The sequence below is a fragment of the Dreissena polymorpha genome, chromosome 3 (assembly GCF_020536995.1).
Source record: "Dreissena polymorpha isolate Duluth1 chromosome 3, UMN_Dpol_1.0, whole genome shotgun sequence".
NCBI classification, from domain to species: Eukaryota; Metazoa; Mollusca; class Bivalvia; order Myida; family Dreissenidae; genus Dreissena; species Dreissena polymorpha.
In genome coordinates this window covers 58605713-58617022 of record NC_068357.1, presented here as the reverse complement: position 1 = coordinate 58617022, position 11310 = coordinate 58605713, and the positions used below count along the sequence as shown (strand labels likewise).

The following is an 11310-nucleotide window of genomic DNA, read 5'->3' as shown; positions in this document are numbered from 1 at the left end:
TTAAAATATAGTGTTAAAATAGCATACCATAATAAGCTACCAAATACATTTTTCAAACAAACAGCATACACAATATGGCACCATGAGTGTAATATATTTATTGTATTTATCCGACGAGAATGTGAAAAGTGTAAAATAATATAAACATGTACAATACTATGTATAAAGGCATTTCCTACTCATGGTGAAAGTTAGTTCATGTATAACAGTATTACACATTACACACGCTGTGCGTATCACCAGTATAGTGTCACTTTTGTGCCCAACAATCAGCCTGCCAGTACATGCACTGTAGAATACAGAATCTGGACGAAACTAACCATCCTTCTCGGAAGCCAGCTTTACCACTTCCTCGCTCACCATCGACTCGTACCAAGTTGTTTGAATATTATCCACAAGCCAGCAGCTGACCTGAATCTGACACGTGTACAGCTGAAGGACCACAAAGTGTAGGATTTTCCAAGGTTGATAGGACATTCCCATCCATAGGCATGGTAATGAGTGCTGTGATGGAAGCTGGTCACATACAGCCGTAATCCACTCACTGTACACTTGTACACTGAAATTTATCAATACATTGAAGTATATCGTAACAAATGAATCTGGTTTATAATTTGCTCGAAACACGCTACATACACGATAAAATGATGTATATATCGAAATCTTTGGAAATCATTTGCTTCACTTTTTCAGTAAACACCCATAAACACTGAACATTAACGAATGGTTCGTTTAATATTTCGAAAAATAAAAAAAACACATACAAAATCAATGTTCCTTATAGCAATAACCAACATTTCAACGCCCGATATGATCTGGTAACATAGATTTATACAAGATAAACGTGCTCATTTTTTGCTTTTTTGTGGGGCAATATATTTAACCAATATACTTAACACATGTTCATTTACCATGTTAGGTTCGTGTGACGTATGCATATCTATCGTTGCAGGAATTGTGCCACAACAAAAAAACAAGCATTTTGTATCTCGTTAAATCGTTGTTGCCATAACACATCTAGCGTTAAATTTTAGCTATAACTATATGGTACACTGATTTTGTATTGGTTAACTTTTTCGAAATATTTTGCAAAATATTAGTTGATTTCGAGTATTTATGTTTCTTTCATATAATCGGGAAATACAATTAGAAATTGATAAACTGTAGACTTAAATACTGGTTTATTTTCATTCCCGGCAGAGCACAATATTTCTATTAATGTAATACACTTTGACATTTATATTAGACATAGGTGTCGTGAAGAACGTAATTCATCGAGCCTTTAAACAGTCCAACAAAAAACACATTTGTACTTATCTCAACACGAGTCACATACATGAAGCAAATAGCTAAAAGTTGTATGAACAATACTGAAATATATCGTTTTACATATCAATTTGTCAATTCATTGTAAAAAAATATGTTTCTCGGCCAGATTCGACTGGTTCTAACTTTTGGCGCAAAACCACATGTATAGTGTAATTGATGTTAGATTTCTCAGAAATCACTGATTACAAAGAAGATACTTCGACAATTAGCATTAAACGCGGTTCAGCCCGTCGGTATGTTTGATTCTCATATGATAACCATTGTAATCAAAATCGACATTGATGGACGTTTGGCAACAAATCAAATTTTATGTTATTAAATATCATTCTTCTATATTCAGCTTTAACAGTTGAAATAACAGTTAAGGTTAAAGTTGACATCCGCCTACCTTACGTTTAAGTAGAATAGTTGGGATGAGCGCGTATTGTTTACAACTTTAGTACAAATTGTGTGTTTTGTGTTTTTTAATGATGATTCAGGTTAAAAAGTCAACACAAGGTGGATAAAATACATTCAAATCAATTAAAAGCTGACAATATGTGGTCAACAACTGATTGAAATAGTTAATGCGCTTCAACGACGAATAAACACAAATACATTGTAAAACAAACACTCGTTAAAGTAAAATAAATACTCGAAGTCAACGAATATTTCGTACAATATTTCGTAAAATCAATCAAATCAATATGTGCCTTATAGCAATAGCCACACTTTGAACGCTAGATCTGGTATGGTAACATAGATTTAACGAGATACAAAATGCTCGTTTTTATTCTTTGTGGCACACTATATTCAATTTTAGTTTTCCGCAATGCATTTTAGTACAGGTACAATTCCTGCCAATGTAGTAATAACAGTAAAATAGTAAATCCTATACCTAATATTTAAATACCGTGATTAAGTTATTAAACAACATTACAAAGACTTTAACCAACAATATAACACGACAGCGATTCGGCTACCGCTCCTAGCACTATGCTCGGAATCAGTAAATCTCTGAGCGTAGGTTGTAGACAGAGCAAGTTTGTTTGTGACTTTTTATCAAAAAATATTTTTTTTAGGAGACACAGATTACCACAGAAACATTTTATATAAAAAGGGTATTTTTGAGTCAAAAAGGGCATAAGTACGCTACAGCGGAGAAAAATAATTAATTGATATGATGAACATGATAGGGTCATGGTTATGTAACCAACGTAAGCGATCATAAACGACGTTCGCTTGTAAAGATAGTAAATATACGTGCATGTACGTTCACTATTAAATATATAAAAGTATTCTTAACCGTTTTTTAGCTTCTTAGTTTTAGTTAATCGGTTGATAACGATGAAAATAAAAGGTAACCGGTTATAGTGTACTAACCTGTGTTATTCCTACTGTTATATACTGGTAGTATAAGAACATTGGACTATAATATATTAAGACGGTCAACAGACCAATGGACTATCACTCACTGTTTTACAAACGCAACAACGTGCGATGGCACGGTAACAGTACTACCAAAATACAAATAGATACCTCGAATCAGACGACGAAAATCGTAAGAATTATATAAACATTAAAATGGACACTACATCAAAAAAGTGTATAAACCAAAACAGCAAAATACTTCCCAAGCACCAAAGCATGTATACATGTATTTATTTTGATGCAGAGGAACAACGCTCAAGTGCAAGTGTGTTTTGTAAAAACGTCATTGATATGGTGTTGATTGGTGTTGTTGTTGTTTTTTACCATGGCTCACGCAATCGTCGACCAGATTTAAAGAAAATTTCTTATATATTATTTTTATTTCATACAACTCGCAGACAGACAACATTTACAATTTTGCGGATGCAGTAGATTGTTGCTGAGCTCAAGTCTGGCATAATAATAAAAAATGAATTATATTCTCGACCTCGAGTTACCCACAAGTGTTTGTTCACCATATATCTCGCAGTTTAAGAGCTGAAGGTTTGCGTTAATCCATATTTGAATAAACGATCAAAGAGAGAATAGAGCTAAATGACATTTTTTCCTGGATCACACTGACTGATCGGGAATTCATACTTATCGCCTACTCGGTTGTCCGACATATAGCGTTAGTTTCGACATTTAGCATCAGTATTGCAACATTTTAAGGAAAATACGACGAATAGTGTCGATGACACATGATCGCTGCTACAAGTACAAGAAGAATGTCAACGTTGAACGTAACTAGCGAGCAAATAAAGGTTAGATAAGTGTTTTGATTGTTAATTACGACAATTGTATATGAACCAATGAGACACATTATATGTGTATATATTTATAATTTTGCAAGGCATATTTACATTGCAAAACAATATAATTATGATCGAATTAAAGATTTGTCAATGAAATTATGCTAATAAGGAAATATTATGTAACCATATGTGTTCACGATGCCAATTAATATAGGATAAACAAAACCGCATAATGGGAAACAGGGGTAAAACGGTCGCACATTTTTTCATCTAAATAATAGCGTCCTTCGCGACAGTTGCTGCATTTTAATAGGCTTATCGACGGCTTATATGCACGATAGTTTAACAGATTACAATAAATGACATATACAAAATTTAAAATAATGATAGATTTTTATTCATAGTCACTAAATTTAGCATTTAAATGTTACATTGTTTCCCGCGGCACAGTTCGCACGCAGGCGAAAGAGATATAAGATTATTATGATGATCGTTCACTATTCGTATGCAGATTATTAAGAACGGTTCTGTATTGATGTTAAATTCCCATTGATGTGTTAGATTTGTTAGATTTGTTTTAAAGAGAATTTCGAATTTCTCTGTATCGATCTATGCTAGCATACGTCTGTAATGATTTAGTAAAGAGACTTAATTCCAGAGAATTAACCATTTAAGCTTAATAACCGGAAAAAGTTGTTCTAACCGGTATTTGACTTCGGTGCATGTGGATCAAACGCCTTAACACATTGGGTCTTTTCTGTATGTACTACTAATAAAAAAGTGTTTAGCTCATTTACAATCTACTAACGTTAGCAACCAGTGAACGCACCATTAAACATATTCGTACGGAGAGTTAACACGATTAAATTATCCACATTTTATTCCTCGCAATCGTAAACAAACATAATATGACCGATTAATATAACATACAATTATTAAACAATTATTTCTCTTTCACTGATACGTTTACTCGTACATTTTGTACGACCAAAATTGTGTTTGTGTGTCTTTATAAACGAAAATACTCAGAAAAAGTGTCTTGTGTACATAAAGGAGTTTTCTGCTGTACATCACACACTTATTTGCAATTAAATGACACTTTGATTTCCTTTATTTTCTGGTTCTACTCCTACTGAACTTGTCTTCAAGTTTTTATTTATCAACGTTTTTCTGGTATGAAAAACTATAATACGATAGTACATACTCGCTTTAAGAAAACCATACTAATCATTTCTTATAGGTTTCTAACCGACTCGACTCCAAACCCCGCATAGAAGTCTGTCAAATATGCTGATCATTATTTGTGCTGACAATATATGTACAGGCGTGAGAGACCTACTTATATTGATTAAAGACACCTCATCTCAACCAAACTTTTATTTTAGACGCGGATCGCCTTTTTATCGGTTACTCGTTTTATTAAACTTTGAAAATAAATCAAAAATAATTAAAAAGCGTCAATTAATCAAATGGAATAAAAGTCGATTCAAAATTGGTTTGTGCATAATATTTATTTAATTTATTAATACTATGGCTTTATTATAGTTTTCGATCGTGCCTTTTGGTATAGTTTCACTAAATATGATTTCAACATACGAATCGTCATACTGAATTTGTGAGCGGAAAGTTTATTTCCATTGCATTGGTAAGCACCACGATGCAAGTAACGGTCATAATGTACTAAATATTTTCCCTATATAATTCAATGTTTAAGTCACACATTTAAGAGAAAATATATGCAAAATTTTGAACATAGAGACCCCATAAAATACTTTTTCTTAAAAGCCATTCTAAGCGGAATCGATATATGCAATGAAACACTGGACTATTGTTAAAAGCTATGTCGAAATAGAAGTAAACAACTATTTGAACGGGTTAATGGGTTCTTTGAGCACACATTGTTGCGATTTTAGATGCTCAAGACGAGTTTTTGTACGATTGTTTATTATTTTCCTCTGAAAACGCAGTTTTTTTTTCTAAAAATTCGCTCCTAAATTGAAACTGACCGAAACGCATAATATCCCGCCCAAAAATGGTGATTTCATGAAAATACAGATCCTTTGTGACTGGGCTTGGTTTGCGCAATGTCATAATATACTAAATATTTTTCCTTTATAATTCAATGTTAAAGCGACAACTTTAAGCAAATATAAATGCAACATTTTGCACATAGAGACACCTATAACCATACATTTTCTTAAAGCAATTCTAAGCCGAATCGATTTATGCAATAAAATAAATAAAGTAACCTAAACATATTTTTAAATAAACCACCGATCAGTCGGAAATAGAAAGTTTGACGGCATCTTCGCACAAAGACAATAGGTAAGACCGTGATGTTTTAAAGGCACATTCTAACATATTTGTCACCTCTAATTGCATGATAATTTATTTAAAACCGTGTTCATTTTTCGTTCATAAACTTGCTTAGCGAACATTTAAACAGGTATTCAAGAATTAAAATTCAAAAGTCTTAGAGAGAGACACGTTATTATGTGTGCATTACATAAGTACAGATAAAATGGATAATTATACTAATAGAAGAAATTCGGCTTACACATAATTCTGAATAAAATTGCGGTATGATTTCTGCAAACTGTACCAATATAGAACTTATTGTAAGTATTGCGTTACATATTATTGTTTCTTCATAATACGTGTAATTAATGCTATGTAGTATCACAAGCGTCTGAACAGTACAAATTGTTGTCAGCGAAATAAGACAGCATTCATTCAACCGTTTTAGAAATTCAATATTTCAATTTAGAAAGCGTACCTGTGAATCCTTCTGAAATATCTTCGTAGATCTTCTTTACTACCTGACCATCCAATCTGTATTGGTAAAAGGCTTTACCTGATGAAACAAACACAGTCCCTTTAGAATATGCGATTCCGTTACATTTATGTTAAAATGTAAGTGTCCTGCCTAACATTACTTGTTGACAGTGAGGAACTGGATCATGCTTGCTTCACGATATGTAACAGCGAACTCAGTAGGACTGAAACTGCACATGTCTTTTGGCTGGCTTGATAGGTCTGTGTGAGCGACAACTTTGTATTGCATATCAATCAGCTTCATTTTGATGTTTTCATAATGCGCCAAAAGGAGCTCTCCACTAGAAAGTTCAATTATGCCACTTATATCACAGGTTCCTCTATCTGATGGCAGTTTGACACTGAGAAGCATTTTATCTTTACAATGAAATATCTCGCCCGACAAACATATTTCTAAATTTCGATTTAAACCTTCTACATTACCCAGGACACCGAGGCCTGATAAAAGTTTCTCAACATCGGGATTACCTTCAAAAGTCATATCAACATTTCGGTTGGCAGATAATTCCTTTAATATTGTGTGCTTGTTTGAAATCATTTCGGTGAGTTTAGAATGTGCAATAAATATATTTACGTTGGGCCTGCCACAGTCGAAATCTTTAATTGCTTCCTGCATACTTTTGAAGTCTTCCTTAAGCTTTGAGCATTTCCATATGCCGGATTTTAAAGGGTTTCTTAATGTAATAAGCAGCGTGTCCAGAGACTGTATAGTATTTCCCTCCCGATGGTCCAACAAGTCGTTCATTTTCATGCGGAATAGTTGAATTTCTGTATGCGCTCTGCCACGTGCCTCTTGCAGTTTCTGCATGCATTCGTTAGCCATGTCGATTTGTGTACCCACTTTCTGCTGTTCCGAGACAAGGGTTGTGGCTAATCGCTGAAAATCTGACTGATTCATCGTATTTGCCTTTTACGCTGTCTGCACTATCTTGTTGCATTTTCTGAAGAACAAATACATTACTATAATGAAAGCCTACGTTTATTACTAAAATTACCAATTCAAAGATATTTTATTTAAAACGAAGTCCCAGGTCATTATGACTTAGTTTTAAGAAATTTAATGTCAAACAAAGTTGAAGGTCAGTATAACTATGGTTCATGAAGCTCATTGTTTCATTATATTTAGAAATCACTTTACATTAAGTCATATTTACCAGATATGGCATGCTTGTATAACAAAATGATGTTAATATGAAAAATATATGATTATTCTGTAATATTTCTAAAACCGTTTGTTTCAAAGAAATTGTTATGTTCATAAGTAAAGAAAATACCAACAGTTTATATCAGTGATGCAACGGATTAAAACAATTATTAACCGGTTAACCTTGCACTGAAGCCGGTTATGAACCGATTAACTGAACAAGCTTAAAAAGAAACAATATAAAAAGAGACTCACAAATGTCATGTTGCTCGAACACGTACTCTCTTTAGATAAGAAAGTAATTTAAGATCGCTTGCGCTGATTACATTAGCGGCCATTACAGATTCATAATACACATGTATCATAACAATTATGTAAATCGTTCTCTAAATGCATGTTCGATCTTGCATGTATTTGTCCTGCGTAGAAGCATATTAGTAAAACGTTATAAGAACCGCAAAATATTCCGTTTCATGTGTCATTATTTTATTTTTTTGGTTGGACCGCTTATACAAGCACGTTCACGTCGTATCGCTTAAATAGTGCTAGTTCCTTTAGTTTTTAACCAACTGTACCACTTAACTTCGAAGCAATTACATGCATGCTAAATATAACTAGAAATGGCGCGGCCGCAGCCGACGCGTATCCCCACGCCGCAGCTTTTAACCCAGGGGTCAGATCAAAATTCCAAAAAGTGCACTGTCGCACATATGCTCGTAGCTACCATGTGTTTCAGTTTCAAGGTTCTACCGCAAATAGTATAGGAGGAGATAGTGGCCAGGACGGACGGGCGGACAGACAGCGGAGATAACCACATAAACCCCCGCTCCAATTCGGAGCGTGGAGATAATGATTTTATTTTGTATTACTATTTGAGTGTTTTTTTTAATTCAATCACTTTAATTATTTGCTTTCTTGATTAAATCTTGCCTCAGACGGTGGTGGTTGCATAGTTGATGACGTACGTTACTAATAATAAAATTTTTAATAATAACCGCTTTCGCGAGCTATTAGTGTTGGTTAATGTCAGAACAAGAGATGTGATTGTCAGAAACATGATACCCCCTACTGCGCCGCTTTGAAGCCATATATTTGACCTTTGACCTTGAAGGATGACCTTGACCTTTCACCACTCAAAAAGTGTAGCTCCATGAGATACACGTGCATGCCAAATATCTATTTGCTATCCTTATGATTGCAAGTTATGACCAAGGTTTAAGTTTTGGGACAGAATGACAGACAGACAGAATGACAGACAGACAGGCCAAACACAATATACCCCCGATCATTCGATCCGGGGGCATAACAAATGAAAACAAGCCGCCCAACGTCAATTACATCTACGCTAATAGCTCCTTATCCCCGCAGTTCGCAAGTTACATTTGTGCGAGTTAAACAAAACAAAAGTGTCAATTATCCAAACGTATCCACAGTTTGTAACCACACAAGTACTAATTTATTGCTTTATTACTGTGTTTGTTGACAGGTTATTTATTACCGTCGTTGGTGTTTCATATTGTTCTGACTAGAAGCTAGCGTAAGTAGACATTATGTCACGCGCACAAAAAAAAACATACTAAAAATAGGTTAACCTTTTCCAAAAAAATGTAACCGGTAAGTTGACCGTTTCGGTTGGTTTACTGGTTTACCTCTATCCTTATCTTATATCCTTACTTATAAGATATTATATATGTATTCATTTATATCTTATCTATTTATTTATGAAATGAAATAAGATTTAACACATTGACAAAAAGAAAGTATAAGCACATGACAGAAGACAATAACACAATTGAATATATAAATTTGTTATGATCTATTCTTGATAGAAAAAAAATATTTTAGTTTCACCGCACACATTAAAAGATTTAGACTCATTTGCTAGTTTACCACGTTTTCACTGAATAATATGCCATTACAACGCTGCGGGTGTGAATGTTAGATTTTGCAAACATTTATATCGTATTCTTATTCACCTATCTTATTATGAAAAACGTGTAGTACATCATTTGTAAGCAAAACGAACTAGTTCACATTGATCAGTTCATATTGCTTACTTACGAATTGATATTTCAAGTAAAATATGTTCCATATAGAGTAGTTTAATGTGTATGTTGAAAATGGTTTGAAGTTCATTATGAACTCAAATTTGAACAAACAATATGTTTTAATCAAGCGTCCGCAGAACAAGAAGGAATTACTCACATAAAATTGGACATAAAAACACGTTATCTACAATCTTTACAGACAGGGATACTTCGACATTGGCTATAAATAGCCTTCTTCACACTTATTTAAAAAAAATTATAATGCCATTTAATGTATTTATTTACAGAACTTTATTATTTAAAATAGTATAAAATTCGTATAACAGCAAAACGCGTTGGTAAAAACAGTTACAACGCGGGGATCGAACCTAGGATTTTCGATATAAAAGCGTTCGCTTCACCTCGACACCACATAGACGCATTTGTTTTGTCGGTTATACTATTTTAACCCACATCTTGTTTTGATTTTGATCAACCTATCGTTGATTTACCAGCATATAAGAATAATTCCGGTGTAACGTAAATACACCAAATTGCACGATATAACACGAAGTTTATTGCATGATAAAAACATCAAAGTTAAAGATGTATTAAACTTTATTTGCCTTATTGTCAACTTTGATTAGAAAAATAATTCCACCGATTGTATTACATGCATCGTAAAGTTCTAACGAATTTAAACCCAAGCAAACAAATAGCATTCCTTCATATTTGAATTTACTTCCCTTTACCAATGATCAAAAATGAAAACTTGTCAACTTACTTATGATCGTAAAGGTGACACAGAAGACAACACAATTTTCCATGGTCTTCACAGTATAGCTCAATGCGATGATCGGGGTGTTGTTGACAGTTCTGCAGGAGATCCAATGCTGTCTTGACAGCAGGCCACTTATCCAATTCATTTCATCCAAACGATTTGTGTTTCTTAAATAGGCCATTGTGGTTTTCAATACATTTATCACAGTATCCGTCGAACATTGCTGACAGTAGAACAATACCTCCTTGTTGACATTGTCTTCCTCGCAGACATTGCAGCAATAATCGTATATTACGTCTGAACTAGAGTCCGCCATTTTATATCTGAAGTTATAAAGCTTAACTTCAATCAATACACGACAAACTGTACTGTGGTTAATATGTAAAGTTTTCAATCGAGTAGCCATATGCGTCACGCGATAAACAGTTCGTTAAAACTTACAGGTAGTATACTAATGGCGAGTAAACTACTTTAGATAATAAGCGCATACTTCAAAACTAATCATTGTAATTAAATCTGAAATTACTCCGAGTTTTGGTTTGATAAACGTTAACAAATCGGTCAAAAGCATGTAAAACAAAGTAGCACAAATAACTGATATACTGCCATCGAATAGGAACCAAGAATTATGGTAGCGAGTACACGGATTAATAAAAGCAAGTACACATTGAATAGTAGAAGAAAAAAGTCGATCCAAACCCCTTCTGCCATGTTCAGTACCAGTCAAAGTTTGAGAGAGCTGTTGTTAAAATAGCAAACATGGCTCTACTTGGAACCAGTGAAATAATTGGGAAGAGGTATTCGACAGAGAAAATTTGGTTTTCATCCCGATCCCTATGCTTAGAACTGGTCATATCTCTCCACGAGGGATGTTGAAGAAGCAATCCGAGCGACCTTCCCTAACGCTCAGATCGGGATTTGTCAAACCTCTGCGCGGGGGTGGTAGAGACGTCATTTACCGCTATCATTATGCTCGAAACTTGTCCAATC

At 34.1% G+C, this 11310-nt stretch overlaps 1 long non-coding RNA gene across 1 annotated transcript; it reads right to left on the bottom strand.

Annotated features, from left to right (window-relative positions):
- Positions 1 to 183: 183 nt before the first annotated feature.
- Positions 184 to 10702, bottom strand: LOC127873802 (uncharacterized). Its single transcript, XR_008046395.1, has 3 exons — positions 10324 to 10702; positions 6310 to 7309; positions 184 to 559 (listed from the first exon to the last, which is right to left on the bottom strand). It is a non-coding gene; the product is annotated as an uncharacterized LOC127873802 (long non-coding RNA).
- Positions 10703 to 11310: the final 608 nt, after the last annotated feature.